General features: G+C 38.2%; 1 long non-coding RNA gene and 1 pseudogene across 1 annotated transcript; one reads left to right on the forward strand and one right to left on the reverse strand.

Annotated features, from left to right (window-relative positions):
* Window positions 1-2,897: 2,897 nt before the first annotated feature.
* LOC116071129 lies at window positions 2,898-11,038 on the reverse strand. The gene is made up of 4 exons (XR_004110717.1): window positions 10,829-11,038; window positions 6,521-6,560; window positions 5,812-5,997; window positions 2,898-3,028 (listed from the first exon to the last, which is right to left on the reverse strand). It is a non-coding gene; the product is annotated as an uncharacterized LOC116071129 (long non-coding RNA).
* A 4,744-nt stretch (window positions 11,039-15,782) lies between these two features.
* Window positions 15,783-17,500, forward strand: LOC116104730 (annotated as a pseudogene).
* Window positions 17,501-19,364: the final 1,864 nt, after the last annotated feature.

The following is a 19,364-nucleotide window of genomic DNA, read 5'->3' on the forward strand; positions in this document are numbered from 1 at the left end:
GATAAAATTTATAGCTTGTTGATGTACTCTAGTGCAGCTGTTGCCCCACTGTTCATCTAAAATGTTGTGTGTGGCTTCAGTTCATGTCAGTCTGAGAGAGCTGAATGTGCACTCTGGTAAGCACATATTGCACTCTGTGATATTTTTAGCATGGTAAGACTGCCTGTGGATTCCACACTACCATATGTAGAGACAAACATGGCATACCCCATTCCTCCCTTGGACAGCAACAAGACTAACCACCACCAAATTGTGAAGAAAATGAGGACTGAGGATACAGTTTGATAAGTAAATTGCTTGCCTGGGAAGTATGAAGACCTGAGTCTGAGTCCCAAAACTCACATAAAAAAATACACACACACTGATCATAAATAGATCTGGAGACTCACTTTGCATGTACAAGCATGCATTTCAAGACCATATGACCACCTCAGATCTTACTCCTCGTGTACCTGGTACACCACTAATGAAAAGGTTGTCTCATTGGTCTAGAACTCACAGAATAGTTATGTAGGCAGACTAACCAGTCTGAGAGATACACCTGTCTCTGCTTCCCTAGTTTGATGCCAAGGGTCTTTTCATGTGCTTTATACTTCTTTGGTGAAATGTCTGTTCTGGTCTCTTACACATTCTACCTTTAACTAGGATAGTTTTGGGCATGATTATAATTTACATATTCAGATATTACCCTCCTATCAAGCATATTAACTGCAAATAATTTCTATGTTGCATTTATTGTTGCATTTTTTTTTCTGGAGATTTCTTATGTTACTCAAGTTGACCCTACATTCCCAATAAAGGCTGCAATCTGTCTTCTGTGTACTGTGGTTACTGGAGTACACAATCCAAGTTCTGCCCAAAATTTATAATTTCTATATGGGGGTACTTTTCTATTTTTACTTTTGTTTCCTGTCACTGACATATACAAATATTAAGCAATATTCAGAGGAGTTAGGTGACTTTGGTAACATTAGACTGTTACTAAGAGGCAAGTTATACTTTGTATCCAAGTCTGAATGTCTTGGAATTTCATATGCTTCTACTATGCTTCCTGGCATTCATAGAGAATATAAAATGTAAGAGAAGCTGCCACACACCAGCACTAGAAGGTGTGAAACTGAGAAAGTTCTAAAGACATGAAGAACATGAAAGCAGAGCTGGGAAGAGAAAAAAAGAAAGCAGGTGTGTGAAACAGGATGACACAGAAAGAGAGCTATGCAACAATGTCTGCTGCAGCATCCCTTCCCTTTAAATGACCAGGAACCAACAACTACCACAGCATTGATAATGTTGTCTAGAGAGACACAATAGAGGAGGGCACTTTGGCTTCCTGTACCCTGAAGTGCCTCAGTCCCACCCCTTTTATGGCAGCAAGTGCCACTGGATCAGTATCTGTTCACCCCAGTCCTGGTTCCCTCTCTAGAGGAATTTGCTTAAGTAGCAAACTGTGGTTAACAGCTATGAACAAGGGAGCTACCAATTTATTCATTAGCATAAAAACCCATGTAGATCAAACCCATGTAGACCAAAAGATTCCTATCTTTTTCATTTGCATGAGTTAATTAGTTCATAGTAAGATACTTTTACTTCCTGTGAGTTCATAGTAAGCTCATCTCACTTCTTATTAATTACAACTAAATACACCTGGATTAAGAAAAACAGGGAGAAAAAGAAACTAGGGATTGGAGAGTGGTTTAGGAGTTAAGAGCGTTTTGTGCTCCTTGAAAGGACCAGGATTTGATTCCCAACGTGCACATGGATGCTCCCACCCATCTGAAACTCCAATTCCAGAGAATCTACTATCCTCTTATGGCCTTCTTGGGCCTGTGGTATAGAATCATACATACATGCAAATAGTTATATACATAAAATATTTTTAAAGCTGATAGTATCTTTCTAAGAAAAAATGAAAATAATACTTGGCATATTCATATGTTTTCTCTTAAGGTAACGTAACTTTGAATAGAAAATATTGCTAGAAGTTTACATATCAAAACATTACGAAGCAATAAGTAATATTTTGGGAGGTTTCCCATTTTATGAAAAATATTAAGGATTTGGTGTCGGGGATAAACATATTTCTGTTGGAGTATATGAGTTCCCACATGCTTCACCAATCAAATTTAAATAATTATAACATCACTGTGAGATAATATTTGACATCAGCAAACTGAGACAAGGTGGTTAAGTAGCTTCCTGGGTCTGTTCAGCAACTCGGAACGGAAAAGCCAGGCAGTCTGGCTACATACTCAACTCTGAACCTCTGCCACATTCCAGTCTTGGCTCTGAGCTTTGCCAGATCTTCAAGAAAATTTATCAAAGCTTCCCAAGAAGATGGAATAAATAGGATCATTCATGAAATTCATATACCAAAGAAGAATAAGTAAATGACTTTCTCATAGGAAAAATGATTATCTAATAGATGGTTTAAATTTTTTGCAATATTGCTAGCTTTCACAGGCCAGCTTGTCACAGGAAGGATTGGGGTTCTGTGTGGTACCTGACTCTTGCCTTGAGGATATATTCTGTGGTGTGTTTGGGTCATTCACACCAAATAGCTCTGTATGGTTTTGCTTCACAGAGAAGATGCTAGAAGATTAAAAAAAAAAAAAAAAAAAAAAAAAGAACTACTGAGCCCAACATGTAGGTAAGGGATAATAGGTATTACTTTAGGAACTATTTTTTTTAAGATTTATTTAATTATTATAAATAAGTACACTGTAGCTGTCTTCAGACACACCAGAAGAGGGGATCAGATCTTATGGATGGTTGTGAGCCACCATATGGTTGCTGGGAATTGAACTCAGAACCTTTGGAAGAGCAGTCAGTGCTCTTACCCGCTGAGCCATCTCACCAGTCCAGGTATTACTTTAGAAAGTAGGTTGATCTTCATGCATACATAGAGGTATACAACTAACAACAGAGAGAGTGGAGGAGCATCAGACCTCAGAGAAGGGTGCTGCCAATGGGAAAGGGAGTCATCATCCATTGTAATAATTGCCTCTTAGCATTCAACACATTCTTCCTGCTGGGATGGACATCAAGAACAATGGTTAGTTATAGAGAAATTAAAGGAATCTCTATGAATAGAGGCATAGGGGGGCTAAAATGAATATAGGAAGCAAGTTAGTGGGGTAAGGGAGTGAGCTTCCAGGAAAACTGCTAAGCCAGGCTCCATGGCTTGAGGGACTGCCACAGGAAAGATATTTAGTCACTCTGTCTTGGTTTAATAATAATCACACCTAAGTGGAGGGCTCTCTCTGACCCCAGAAAAAGGTGGTGACAGTTGCCTGGATTCTTGATGCACACAGTCAGTGAGACTGGAAGATGGTGGTACTACTGGTTCTGCATGTCTTTTGCAACATGTGAACACAATGTGTTTTATCTCCTTTACCTTTCCACTCCCCTGGGTACTCACACAAAGCTGTTGCTTATGAGGGGTAGAGAGAATCCTTCGGATAAAAGGCTTGCTTTATTGATTTTGTATGTGATGGAATAAAAGAAGGTAGTGATACATGTCCAGTTTTAGAAAACCAAATGAGTTCTCAATCTGACTGTCTAGAAGGAGGCTAAATTCTTTCGCCATTATCTCAGGACCTATAGCAGTGTTCCATAAAGGAAAAGGGCAGCTTCCATTCGAGTATACAGTGTTTTCTTAGAGAACGTATGTTTGTAGTCAGTCTGGTGGCTCCAAGTCACTGCTGCTTTCTAATATTTCCCAAAGGATGCAGCTACCAAAGAGTGGTACTTTCATCCAGCCTGGTAGAATAACATCCTGTGACCTCAGATGTTCATGATGAGGTCTTTGATCCTGAGTCCTTCGACAGAGGAAGAGCTGTCATAGATTATGCTCAACACATGGAGCCAAAAGGAAGTGACTGGATAAAAAAGTGAAGGGTCCAAGTCTCTTTTGCTGTCATAAGGCACTCCCTGTAGTAATGGAGGAGATGATAAAGGGTGCTTTGCCAGCTTGTTCAAATTACATGGAGACTTTAGTATTCTTCACACATTCATCAATAACCAAACACAATCAAACTTGGATTTCACAGACATTATTGCAGCACCAAGGTAGAAAATTCTGTGTTTCCCTCAGTACAAAGCAGAGAAATAGTTCTTGACAGCCTTGAAAGTAAAATTTCCAAGAAGGAAACTTCAGAAAATGTTTGGAGGTGGGATTTACAAAGTCTGAAATCTTGGTACTGGTTCTGGATTTTAAATAAGTGAGGTTTTCCTGTGTTGTTCCTGTTGATAGCTTTTACTTTCAGTATTAACTGGAAAATAGTACCACAAAGATTCTGGGGAAAGGGTTTTACATGGATAACTCGTACCAAATCCATCATACTCCCGCAGAGTGCCAGATGGTCCAGTGTAACGCCCTCTATAGTTCTTTCTCTGAGAAACATCACAGTAAACATTGCACTTTCCTATGTGCCTATTTCTGCTCACCCAGCCAGCTCCTCAGAAACACAGTGCTGAAGTCACTTAGACTACTATTCCCTTCCATTCTCTTGTTTTCAGTTAAAATTTTAATGCTGTTGCCTACACTATTCTTATATTTCAGATCAACTTTTATTAATAAAGCATACCATCCAGTTTTTATTTTGGGCATCTTTAGCAAATAAATCTGACCTGAATAATTTCAAATAAAAATAACATAATTTAATGAAAAAAGATGAGGCATTTTTCATGGAGATGTGTTGCTATTAAGTTCAAGAAACTTTTATCAAAGCAGCTTGTACAGAGAGCAGAACTGATAACAAGGAACACAGGGAGTGGAAAAGGGAGTGTCTACCCAGGGGCACCTGGACTGTGTCAGGTTTGCAATGACAGCCCCACTTTCTGTACTTTGGAACTGGCCAGGATGGAAATAAAAAGACAGGGAATTACTGACTTCATTCTTTTGTTCCCTACAAAGGAAACAGGTAATTTCCTCATATTGTCCAAAATAAACTGGGTATCACTAGTCTTGCTACCAAAATTACTGTCTCTTTCCACTACAAGGAGGCAGAATTATGAGCCATTGGTTTTGCTGTTATGGCAGATGAACACTTGAAATGATTTATCCAACTTTCAATAACAGTAGAAGGAACAGCAAGGAAAGGGTACAGAGGTGTTGACAGCCTGGGCAGAAGATAGAGCATGCCCTCTTTGATCGTTATTGATTATCAGCTTAGTCAGGTCAAAAATCACCTGGAGACAATCCTCTGGGTATTTTGTGAGGAAGTTACTAGATGTGTTAACGGAGGTAAGCAGACCAAATCTAATTGTGGTTAGCATCATTCTATGTCCTGGGTCCTAGACTAAAGAAAAAGGGGAAAGTAAGCTAAGCAGCAGCTCTCCTTTGTATTTTCATATTGACTGTAAATGTAATGTGTTCTATCTCATTCCCACTAACACACCTTTGGGACTCCATGATGATTGCTACAAACTGTCAGTCAGAACCAGCCCTTCCTCATTTCTTATATGAGGGTATTTCATTAGAGCAAGAGGAATAATAGTTAATACACTCTCCAATGGCATCAATTCAAATTTTTGACTCTTCAGTATGACCACACTAAGGAAACAAATTCATGATCAGGAAAACACAACTCTTACCTTACAGCTTCATCTCCATTAAGGATCTCATGCCTATCTTCCTAAACAACCTTCTCATTCCTCACAATGGCCTTATTTTTTTTTCTTTCTACCATCAACGTCTTTCTTACTCAGTCCTACTCAATGAGTTACCATCTATTTGAAAATGTATTCATGCCTTTTAATTGCTTTTTATCTGTCAATATCTTTCTTACTCAATCCTACTCAATGACTTACCATCTATTTGAAAATATATTCATGCCTTTTAATTGTTCTTTGTTCCTTCTGCTCCAACACCAAAAGAATTCTTGGATTTCTTGGCATTTCCAACCTTGATACACATAATTGCCTGCAAAATTGCTACCAAATACAATGGATTGGAAAGCTATTGAGTATTCGCCAGCATCCATTAGGTCTAATTATCTGGAATACAATGAGATTGTTCATAGTCAGAATCACAGAGTTTTGAATGGTTAACTCACTAAAGTCTAAACTGCTGCTGACTGGCATGTGCTATGATTGGCTTCACTATGGACCTGGATAAAGTAACCTCTGCAACACTGAGAGCAAGCTCTCTGCTGAAAGCACATTATTTCTCCTTCTGTCCTTAATATCAACCTGCTGTGGAAAGAGAAAATAAAGGGACTTCATGGCCCCAAGTTGAGGACAGATGGATACTGTGAGCCGTCTGAATTTTGTAAATTAAATCCATGTGTTAATAATTGTCAAGATGTTTATATGAGTCATTACTTCCTTCGATGCAATAGTTCCCTCCTTCGTGGTCTACTATGGGTATTTAATGGGACAAGTTCCTGATTTCAAAACAGTCCCTCACTGCCATGTGCAGGAAAAAAGGACAGAGCTGCATTGTGTTAAATCTGTGTTAGGGAAAACACTGAATACACTTAATAAGGTATATTTAGAAAATTGAAATAGGAAATACTACCTCTTGTTGGGCTGATCCATTTCTGGAGCATTTTAGTGACCTGTTCAAATGAGAAACAATTAGGGTCAAAGTGGAGGAAGCTGGTCACTGACATCTAGTTCATTTGTTTTCATACCCTAAGAAAAGCTTCCTCTTTCAAGGACTTCATCCAAGCACATCCTAGATGGCCAAACATCTCTGTTCCTTGGGAAACAGAAGGAAAGATCAGAAAACTAGATCAAGGAAAACATTTAGACCACAGAAAGGCAGGCAACCTGGAGTTTTGGCATCTGCTTTCCCTATAGGTACATATACCTTGAAACCAGTCTTGGAACTTGCTGGATATAATCTAAGGGTGAATATATCTCAGTGGTATATGGGCCACGTAGAAGGCTCATTTGAGCATCAACTTTCTCCTTTCTTAATTAAGTATGAAAATTCTCCTAAAGTTTTCATAACTTAAGAAAGGTATATCCCTTAGTAGATGCTCAGTAGCCCTCCTTTTCTCTCAATATATAGTGAAGCATAAGGGCCAAAGAGGAAGCCTAACCAACTGCAAAATATCAGTCTAAAACAACTGGAGATGTCCACCAACATCAACAAATATGACGTGCTCTCTAGAAAAATGCCCAATGGTTCTACAGTAAGTAGTCATATTAAAATCCACATTATTAGGACATCACAATGGCTTGGTGTATAAAATGTTTGACATGTAAGCCTGGTGGCTTGAGTTGGATGTGCAGGTGACCTCAACATGTATAATATAGCCTCTCTGTCTGTGTCTGTGTCTGTCCTTGCCTGTCCATCTGTCATTCTGTCTTTTGTCTCTGTCTCTCTGTCTCTCTGTCTCTCTTTCTCTGTCTTTCTCTCTCACACACACACACAGACACACACACTATTATTTATTTTCATACTAAAAACCTCTAGACTCTAAAGAGCATCTAACAAAGATTACAACAACAAAGAAAAACAAGGGACAAGAACACTTAGTAAACTCAGTTGTTGGTGAATTAGGGTAAAAAGAAGTAGTATATCAGAAAGGTAAGTTGCATGTAAGCCCATATCCACCTAGAGTGCCACTTTCCATCCACACATGTGGAGGTGCCAGCTGTTTGTGGGTAACAGCTGTCAGATAAAGGCCCACATGTAGAATTCAGCCCTCAAAAACATTACATGATGTGATTTTGTCACCTTTGCTTGAGGATACTAGGTTTATAAAATAAAGTCAAGATCATGCCAGAGACTAAGAATAGTGTTTTCATGTGTGACAAACTTCATATTGTAAGAAAAACAAAGATGGTGGTTTTGTCGTAAAAACAAAAACTGCTACGCATTTCCACCTGACTTAGATTTTTAGTAAATCTTAATGTAGTTCCAGAGCTCAGGTCCTCTAGTGTCATGTTTACTGTGACTTTAGTTCTCTCCTTTGTATTTGTCAGAAGAATCTATTAAAGAATATTCCAAGGCCTACACAGAGAAACCTTGTCTCGAAAAAAAAAGAAAAAGGAAAGAAAAACAAAAGAATATTCCAGAGGAAGGCTGAACACGAAGGAGGTGGCAAATTGGTGTAAGAATATGATATGCACTGTTCATTCAGACCAGAAAAGACAGCAATGATAATATGGTCTCAGTTTCTCAAAAACAATAACTACTCAGAGACCAAAGAAGAATGGGAGTTCATAAATGCAGGCACAAGAATTTTAAAGCAACTTCTCGTTCACATGTAAGGTACCCCTGCCCTATTCAACAATTCCAAAGATGAAAATGAAGTTTTTGAAAGGGGCTCAAGGTGGTTTGATTAATCTATCACTATAATTATTGCAGGATCCTATTCTGACCAAATCTTCACCATCATTGCAAAGCATCAGAGATCCAATTTGGGGTACATCAATTATCACCAAATCTAGACATTCAGCTAACATGAACAATTCAGTCTGTACTGAGCATCTGTGACCTTCATTTTCTTGTCATTATTCCCTAAAAAACATAGTGTAAAAACCATATAATACATGGTGTTTATAGTATGTAATGTAAAGTAAGTTATCCAGGTATTATTGCATAAGTATAGGCAAATTCTATGACATTTAACATTAGGGACTACAGCATCTTTAGGTTTTTGATCCTAGGGAAGACAGGACAGAGGCTTGAAGCCAATCTCTTAAGATATAGAGGAACATTACCCTGAGATATCCATAATTTATCCATGTTATAGAGTATATTCTCCACTGCCAAGTCAGAGACAAGATTAATCTACTGAAACACCTCAGCCTATGCATACATGTGCCTCTAATACTTTGAAAAAAATTAGTGAACATCTTGTTTTCCTACATGATCCTTCATGGAGTTAGTTCTCATACTCCTATGAACATGATTTCAAGCCAGGGTCTTCCTACAGAGATTGCCTGAGACTCTATTAACTAGAGTCCTGTACCAATTGTTTTTATTAATGGACAGGATTATGAAAAATTAATTTAGAACTTCTTAACTCGAGAGAAAAATCAAATCTTACATACATTTTTACTACTCTAAAGGAATAGCAACATTAACTATATCTTGAAAAGTTGTGGTTTTAAGTAATCATGCTGAGAATAAAATGGCATATGTCAATTGATACACTCCTCTAGAAGATAGAAATATCTGAATCCAGAATGTTGCAAAGAGAAAGGACTTGTGAAGGCGAGTTATAGAGAAGATAAGTGACCCAGCCTCCTGCTTTCTCTATTTAGTGAACTTCAGTCCCACAGAAGAATAAACTGAGAGTAAAGAGAAAAATCAGGTAGTAGATGCTTGAACTCTACTTAGCTTCAAGATACCCAAAAATAAAGAACACATTTTTTATGGATTTTAATTCACATGTGGACTGAGCCATAGCCTCTCTTTAAAGATCTCGGATGCCCTGATGGTTAGAAGATGGGAAGCAGAAGCAAGTACAGAAAGAGACCCCTAGCCTCAAGTTGCTACATTCATTATCCCCACAGCAACAGCTCTGCCCTGAGAACCCATATTACCACAGTTAGCAATGAATGGTCAGTAATGACACAACCACCAGAATCCACATTGCCCCACAGTCATCACAAAGTATTTCCAAGGATGGTCCATCTGAAGCAAAGATGAGATGTTACATATCTCATGTTCTGTATTCTATCAAATATACAGTATTTTCCGCATGCTAAACAAACACTACAGTGTGGCCAGACTCAACACTATTTTGTGCACTGCATCTGTATAGTCTAAGTGATCTCCACCTCACCAAATCTCAACAAGTTGGTAGAGAGTCTCAGCTCACAACTGGAAGATGAGGCTTCAGAATACTGAATATTTTAAGAACCAAGTTAGAATTTGGCTGGATGTCCCTTTTTTTATGTCATGAATCTATTTAAAAATGTGCAGATAGGGTTGTGGAAAACAGTTCAGTCAGTAAAGTTCTGGGTTTATAAGCATGAAGAACTGAGTCCCATGTCCAGAACTTATATAAAAGCCCAGGCATGGTGGTATGTGTTTGTTAATTCCAGTTCTGAGTGATTAAAAAAATAGGCAGATCCCTGGGTTCAATAACTAGCCAGTCTGATCTACTTATCAATTGTCATGTCAGTAAGAGACCTTATCTCAAGAAACAATATGGATGACTACTGAAGAATAACACTCAAGTTTATTGTCTGATCTCCACACACACATATACACTTGGGGGCATATGTTTGCATATGTATTCATGTACTCACATGCATACACACAACACATATGCATATAGAAATGTAAGAATGACAGTGTCCATGACATCATAAAGAATGGAAATCTAGTTATTGCTATCATCTTCATCTAAGACTTCTGAATATATATGGAGTTTTCATGTTTTATTGTGAATTTTAAATACACTGTTATATATGCCTTCATGCATTTGAATAGAAAATGAAATGCCAGCTCTATGTACAGTGTACACAGATATCTATCACAAACTGGAGATCAAAGTACTTATGGTTCTATATATATACCCACATGTTTATCATACATTACTCTTTTGGTGCTGATGTTTTAGTAGATAGAAATTCACACATCTTCAGCCTTACTAATCTATAGAAATGTTCTATGTATGTGACAATGCGACCTTATGTTCTTCTGCTATTTTAGCTAAACTGGACTCTTTGAAACTTAAAACTTTTAAAAGCTACACTTGTAAAAATATCCAGGGATTTGAAGTTAGTAAAGTAAAAATTACTGAGGTCTATAATTAGCAGGAGACAGCCTTTTCTGACCTCTGTGTCCCTGAACCACAACCCCCCCCAAAAAGAAACAAAACAAAAACAAAACCAAAAACAAAACAGGAAGCCATACCTAAGCAAACGTAGCCTGTGCTCAAAATGATTCTATCCAACACACACACTTATCATTCAGGACAGTGTAAGAATTCTTGATTGGCAATACAAGCTGCATTCTTTGGTCACGAGCAATGTGGAAATGCAAAGGCCTTCATCTGTCATTTTCCACTTGGTTTTCTGTTACAGCAATCATCAGGGAAGGAACTGATTTATTTTATCTAGTTTTTTTTTTTTCAATTCCATATTCCTTCATGGAAAGAAAGAAAATTCATTTTTAGTTACTCAAAAGAAAAAAGAAAGAAAGAAAGAAAGGAAGGAAGGAAGGAAGGAAGGAAGGAAGGAAGGAAGGAAAGAGAGAAAAAAAGAAAGAAAGAAAAGAGGACATAAATCAAAGCATGGTCCAATATACAGGATTTTAAAGACATTCAGGATAATACAATCAGTATTCTTGGACTCATTTATTCATTGGTTCATTCCTTACCTGATTACTGAAATGCCTATGACAGCCTGAAGCCCCTCTTATAGAAACCAATTAATAGTTGTTTTAAATTATATCTGTAGCTGTGTCCCTTACATAACAACATGTTCAGAATGAGATGTAAGTGACTTGCATAATAAATAAGCTATTTGAAGAAGCGCAACAGCAAGGTGCAGGATGAGGGTAGTGCGGAAATAAGATTCTCTGATGCTTAAGCCTGGGTTTGGGCATCTAGCACAAGGAAGTCATGGGCCATTAAGGCATAGACTTGAGGAACAAATTTCTAAAGCAACTGTGCCCTTGTGGGTTTGGTAGTCAAGTTAGCTGAGGAAGGTGGTAAGAAGGGAAGCAGCTCTTTAAAGGTCCTGAATACCAGACGTGAATAAAGTTTGGATCTTTACAAAAAGAATGATTGGACACTTCCATGATGATATAAACAAAGGTAACACCCTTACTTTTGGTAAGAATGCTATCATTTTTTGGAAGTGACATAAGAGCAAAGACCAAAAAGAATAAACTAAAGCTTACTAAAGGAACATGGTAAGAGTAGCCTGGCAGAAGGGACCAGAAAAGAGTGACCCGGCAAAGGAGACCAAGTGAATCAAATGTCTAAACCTAGAATAGAGAAGCATCACATATATTTGAAGATCAGTAAAAGAGAATTGATCTATTAGGATTGATACAATAAAGCACAACTAACTATGTGGCTCTAAGGAGCACAGACAGTATTCCTCCATCATCCAGAGGTTCATAATCCACATCCAAACTGTCAGTATGACCATCCCCCCAGACACATGTTAGAAGCACATCTGGACGCCCTCATTTCTTCCAATCTTGTGCCCTTTGCTTGCTACTTGTTCCATGGTAGCCTGCTTTTAATGTCTCTGACATATATCCAAAAAACTTTATTTTAAAGTAAGATTACCTTTGCAAGTTAGGACTACATCATACAATGAGGGGGAGAGAAGGCACAATTTGAGCCACAGCAGGGCACAAAAAAAAAAGAAAAATGGCAGAGTGAGGAAGTAGAGAATGAGTTGAATTGCAATTTGAGAGATGGTTGGTAACCAGGATCTCACAGCATATAGCAAAGGTTAAGGCCTTAAGTGAAGAATCTTTAAATATGGGAGTAATATCATACTGTTGACATTTAAAAATGTTTCTCTAAACACTATGGACAGGCAAATTTGATGGGAAGCAAGAAGAATTACAAAGTTTGAAAGTATGATGGTTTAGATGAGGCTACCTGTGTAGTGGGCACATATTTTTTTTTAAAAAAGCAAGGTTAAGTACTGTTTGAGACATGGAAATGAGGTCAGAGAAATATCAACCATGACTCGTTCTAGGTTCAAGCTCAAGCAACTTAGCAAATTACAATGAGAAGCAAAGCAAAGATGAAGATTACCTCCGCACAGGTTTGCATAGATGAAGTGATCCAGAATTTGACATGATTAGTTGTAGAAGCTGGAAGACTACAGAAAAGCCTAGTTTTGATTGGATTTGAAAACAGAAATTTGAGATGAGGGTACAGATTTAAATTGAAGATACAGATTTTCAAGATTTTAGAATATATACACATTTGAAAATAATACATTTCATTTTCTTTTTAAACATCACATCAATGTGTTACATAATTATGAATATATATATATATATATACTGTGTAAATTTAGCATAAAATTATTAAATCAAATTCTATAGTGCTTAACAAGATAATCTGGTAGTATACACACACACACACACACACACACACACACACACACCAAGGTGATGAGAAATGATAAGTAAGGCATTGTTTCTATGATGTGTCAAACCTGGTATCTAGCATGCAACTGTCCTAAAACTCTGAATTTGCTGCTGTGGAAATTTCTATATTTTATTTATATATATTATTATGCTGAGTGGGATGGGATTCAAGATGAATAGGAACCTATGCAGGTAATATACTTATAAATATTGCTAAGCAAGTAAGTGCCAAGAATAATGGACAAGTTTTATGAAAGTAGTTATCAGGAATGTTAAACATCCTTATAAGGTTACCTGCTTATATAACCATGACGTGAAGTCATGTCTTTTCAGTGTCTCAAGACAAGACATATACCATCTTGTAAAATGCTTTTCTTCATAGACAAAATCTCTCAAGACATCTGAAGAGATGTGATTGCTAAGACAATGTTCTACAGGGAAATGCTTGTACTTCAGCATCTGGCATTCTAATTCCATAACTGTTTAGTTTGGAGTGCTTGTCTTACTCTGTGCTCACTTTCTCTTGACATCCACATAAAGAGCTTTGAGGCTTCCAGGGACAAAAATCCCAGCTCATGCAAGACTAGTTTTAATTAATATTTCAAACCATAATTGTTATAATCTAATAATAATGATTAAGTAGAAAATTCAAAATATTTTCAGTATGTAATATTTTGAGTTCCTCAAAAATATTAAAATATATTTATCTTTATTTCAATCTATATTTGTTGATCTTTATTTACTTGATGATATTATAACATTTAACAATTCATTTCCAGAAAAAGTATTTTAAATTTGTATATGACATACATCTATTAAAATGTAAAATATTCAAGAGTATACTTGTTAAAATTATGAGTCCATATTTCCAAGTGTTCTCATGTTACATTGTTCAAGTTTAACAGGTAACTAGTAATTTATTTTAAAGTTTTAGAACAAACTTTTTGAGCCAAGCATACTGATGTTTTTAAATATTTACACTAATTTTAATGTGAAAAACACATTTTTGTACAGTTAACTAAATCATTTAATCTTATTGGTAGTGTTAATAAAAAATAACAACAAAACCTAGGTCCTGTCACCAGATTTAGAAAGAGGATAGATAGACAACATGTAATTATTATATTATGTTCCTAGATCTGTGAAAAGTGGTATTAATATATGTTACAAGAGTCCTAAGGAGATGGTATCCTTTCTGTTGTTTGTAGGATGGGTACAGATTTTTAAGAGGACTCAAACTGGGGTGTGGCTGGCAGGGTATTCTCAGTACAAAGAAGGGAGAAGTTGAAATGGAGGAAATGACAATGAAGTCATTAAAAATGATACAAAGATGCATTTCAGAAGGCCATTTGTTTTTAGAATCAGTAGAAGGAATTCAAGGAGTGGGAGAAATTGATGAAATAAGAGAATGACTGCATAAATGTATGATATATGTGTGATGATTTGAATACCCAGAGATGGGTCTATAGCATATAAAACTATGGGACCAACATCTGGGGGGCAGATAGGATGAGAACACCACCAACCAGTGATTAACAGTACTACTATCTGCTGTTGTCTGGAAGATGGATAGAGGTTAAACTGCAAGTTTGTAGAAGATCATGCATGCTCAATAGTGTTACTGTTCAAATTTGTATGCACATCAATGGGCCTACCACTGAGAAACCTTGTTAACCATATAGTACTCTGAGGCCTTGTTCAGACTTCATAACTTAGGACATATATGTTACAGAACCTTTAAGATGATCACATGCTCAAAGAAGTGTGCTCTGAAAGTATGGCCTACAAGGAGAATCAGTTTGAGATGTTTAGTTATTCTATAGGAAGGGGTACCAACTTAACTCACTAGCAAAGAAATAGGAATCCTGAACAAACTTGTCCCTGTAATTAGAAAAAAACATCTAAAAATATTTTCAGGCAAAATGAGTCTATAGGCTTAACAATTCTGAACATCAACTTCTAGCTTTTAAGAGCTGCTTGGATTAAGAACCCTGCCAAGGATGCTTGCTGTCTCACTAATGTGTAAATACTGAGCATTCATGGAGTAGGTAGGACTTGGTAATTACTGAAGTTTTAATTCTATAGAGCTTTGTTGAAAACACTGACTTTCTGAGCTGTAATTTTGGCTCAAAGAAGTTACATTTCAACCCACAAAAATCACAACTTTCACGTGCAGAGTCAAAATAGCTACTGGCAAATATTCTCTTGTCATGTCCTTGGTATTTGGTCTGCTGAGTTTTTAGTTGTGGTGGCTGCATACCATATAAAGCAGCCATGAATCATGAACATGATGTCAATTAGCAATTGGGCTTCACCTTTTTGGCAAAGTTTGCTTTTTAAAAGCTCCCTCTCTCCTTTCGTTTGATCCAATTCCATCTGCACTGCCAACTCTAGAATTGAATCCCTTTATTAAATGAGACCAGGCAAAGCCAATCAGGGCCGGTCAGATGCCAACTGGTTACAATAGCTGCTTCTAATGATGAAATATAACCCATGTTAAAGTTGGAACCAAAACAAACAAACAAATTCCAGCAGACTGGAAGACACACAGGCTCACTGGGAATACTTGATGTCCAAGAAGAATTTTCTAATGGATGGAATGAGATTGAGCGTGGAGATAAGCTTCTAGAACTATGTGATTTCTTTTCTCTGAAAATAAATGAGTCGTATATTCCAAGAACACACATTATGTACCGAAACTCCTTTAGTGAATCCTACAGTAGTTAATTATGTTCACTGTAGAGACATGATGCTTGGAAGTAGGCCTCTTCTCTATAGATGTGGTTTTTATCCAGGTAACAGTCTAAGACCACAATAACCACATTCACCTTAGCTCAAACTCCTTTATTTTACACAGTAATTTACCATTACCCTTCCCCTACCCCAAGAAGTATTCAAGATGATACCCTATTTTTTAAAATTTGTAACCTTCTAAAAGACTTTTCTGTCACCCCAGATGAACAGAACCAAACAACTGAGGACAGACCCTATCATGAGTGTCACCCAAAGGTCAAGAATCGTGGGATGAAGTTTGCTGAAGAATAGCTGCTGAAGCATGGATGAACTCAAGGCAAGCTCCTGGGTAGAAGGGAGAATGGCATTACCCAGGCCCTCAGAGTAACACTGAAGCAAGATACCCATGGGGTGGAACACGACCCTTCCAAGGAATTTACAGACCACTGGTGGAATGATCTCTTCAACAAGACTGCTGCTAGCTTGGTAGTGGACTCCAGGAAGGATGGAGTGCAGATAAGGCACCTTTTCAAGGAGACCACCCAGCGCAGTCACCCAAGCCCAGCTTGCTGTATCAGAAGTTTGTGAAGAGAGCCACACTAACCTCAGGTGAAGAGAAGCCTGAGAGCGACTTGGGGAGCTGCAGTGATGTTGACAACCATGAGCCCGTGCCCCCAAAAATGAGATGCTACTCAAAGCTTGTGAGGGGCGAACAGCACACAAGACTACCCGGATTGGAATCACCATGAGGCCAAGCTTGCTCACCTGGAAGCCCAAGAGCAGGCCTTTCTGGCTTGGCTCAAAGGCTCAAAGGACGTGGGCACCTCTCAACAACTGACGGACAGTGAGCCTTCCCACAAAAAGAAAAAGAAGAGGAAGCAGAAAGAGGAGGAAGAGGCTGTAACAACTGAAGAGTCTAGGTGAGGAGCTCCTAGAATACACTGACAAGAGCTTCAGGAAAAGCAAGAAGTATAAAAGGAGGCAGAAAGATGAGAGAGAGGGAACGGCTATAAGAAGAGAGGAGAAAGGGGCTGCAGGAGATAGTGGGCCCAGAGAACTGAGCACAGAGCAATCTGATGGTCTTCCAGGTAAAAGAAAGAGGCAGCGCCATGAAGAGGGGGAGATGGGAGTCTATGATGAAGAAGGTAGAGATGTGGCAGTCAACAGAAGAGCAGATAAAAACCCCAGGAGACTCAACAAGAAGCGTCAGATGTGTGGGGAAGGCATAGATACCCAAGAGGAAGAAGGGAAGGATGACCTAACAAAAGGAGAGAGAAACGTCACAAGAAAAGACAAAAAGAAAAGACAGCAGTGCTGTGAGGAAGTCTTGGATGTAAGCAATAAAGATGATGGCAGGACTTGGGAAGCAGAGGATGAAGGTGAGAGAAGTCAGCCATACCCACAGGAGAGAGCCAAAAAGAAGAGGCGGAAGAGGGACTGAGGATCTAAAGCGGTTCTCAGCTGACTCCTTTTCAGGGGTAGCCTGGTTGGGGGCAGAGTTTCTGCGTACTCCTCTGCAAGTAGCTCTGGAGCACAAGTCTGCTGAGGAGAGCCAAGGCATTCTATGCTAGCTAAGTGGGTGGACGTGTTCCCCTGTGAAACTTCCTGTCCAAAAAGTATAAACCTGGTGCCCGGCAGCTCATCAGCTAAAGGATGGTGGGAAGAGGAATCAGGATGGAAGAATATTTGGAATGTCTCTTCTAAAAGTCTGAAAATATAGACTTAAAAGAAAAAAATTACGTTGTGAGAACACATAGAATTGAGTTAATATCAATTGTATTTTAGGTAGTCATTTTACTACACAGAAACTTGCCATGATCTCTTACGAGTTGACTTGGAGTGATAGGCAGCACAGACTGTATATCAAATCACTTCTGATATGAGTTCAGTGAGGCTCACCATATCTCAGTCATAGGGGTGGAAAGGTCGAGAAAAAGCAAGGACTAATTTATGCCACTGAATTTTCATAGTTCTGTTAATGACCAAAGATTCTGCCTCATCCTATTTAACCTCACAATGGGGTACACAAAAAGAATTGACTAGTGGCCTGTTTCAGGGTGTTGTTTTAGCAGGGAAAAGATAGGATACAATTCTAGAAAGAATCATAGAAGGTGGCTCTAAAGAATCATTAAAAGTAAAATTAAAAACACATGGCCATTCTAGTGTCCAAAGAATGAGCAGTGTGTTTGCAGGGGTTCCTTGCATTCTGTGTCCTGTTTTTACACGTGGCTGTTCATTTGATTTTTTCAGTATTTTGCAAAAGAGGTGGAAAAAACCAGAATTCTGTCACACATATTGAGGTGTGGACAACTTTCATGTTTAGTCTAGGACAACACAAATATAATCAGAACTCAGCTGAAGACAATGACACCCAAGTATCTGATCTGTATTCCTTCTATCATACCACCTGGGGACTTTGTGGTGTTCTCCATGTATCGGTATCAGCACTAAGAGTCATTTCAGCCTTTTCCAGGTACCTTCAACTACACAGCATTGTCAACATAATGCTCATCAGTGGTTTGAGCATAGCCATAATCTGATGTTCTACTGGGATGGGGGAAAATGTTTTGACTTGAAATCACATTTTCTTTCTCCCCTGTTGAAGTTCAATTTAGTTTTTCAAGGTGACTTCCAACTTGTTTAAATCCTAGCTAATAAATGGAATTAGAGGATTCAAGATAATAACTTACATAAAAGGTCCTACACACAGGAATTAAGAAACAACTGACATAGTGGGATTGGAAAAACTGTCAGTCCCTCTGGCAATCACCCTAGGGTGGCATCTGCTTTTTATTCTAAAGCAGATTCACCTACCTACACAGGAATTTCCAGACATTTGCATGTAGGTAAGAAATCCTTGAAGGAAAGATGCTAAAGGAAGAAAGATGAAGTCGTGGACCACCATTGTCTTCTGTATATACACTGCTATGAGTGAGGATAGACCCAGAGCTTCCAAAGAGCCTTGCATAAAATTTGGAATCTAAATGGCACCTTCCTTCCACATCGTTCTTCATCCATATTCAGATGTGTTTCTTTCATCTGCTTTCTCTAAACACTTCCCGTGAAGCGCAGGAAAACTCTGTGAGGTTCCAGGGTTGGCAGTTATTATTCTGTCCTGTCTGTTTAATCACTTCACCATGTAAATACCTGCATTTTGATTGTAAATGGAGTCTCAAGAGATGGTAGAGCGAAGGCAGGTAATTTTCTTAAAGAGAAACAAGTAGCTTAAGTAGAATCCTGACGGGGCAGAAAGCAGAGCTGACAGAAGCCATATGCTTGTATTTTCAGAGCAGGATGTAGCAATCCAGGAGGGAAGGACGCTAAATAAATAAATGAAGCACCATTTGTGACAGGCAAAAGCTTGTGTTGTTTTACCTATTGAACGAACACCGAGACTCCAATAGTCTTTGGCAGGAACATTACAGGGCAAAGCCAAGTCTGAGAACCCTGTTGTTTGTGTAGTGATCCAATCCCTTTACTGAATGTTTTTACATATAAAAGACAGAACCCTAACAATGGAATATTAACTCATTTGAGTGGAAGAGCCTGTCCTTGTGCAGATGCTACCAGCAAAAGACATCCCAAAAGTTATTTA

The sequence above is a fragment of the Mastomys coucha genome, unplaced genomic scaffold (genome assembly GCF_008632895.1).
Source record: "Mastomys coucha isolate ucsf_1 unplaced genomic scaffold, UCSF_Mcou_1 pScaffold22, whole genome shotgun sequence".
NCBI classification, from domain to species: Eukaryota; Metazoa; Chordata; class Mammalia; order Rodentia; family Muridae; genus Mastomys; species Mastomys coucha.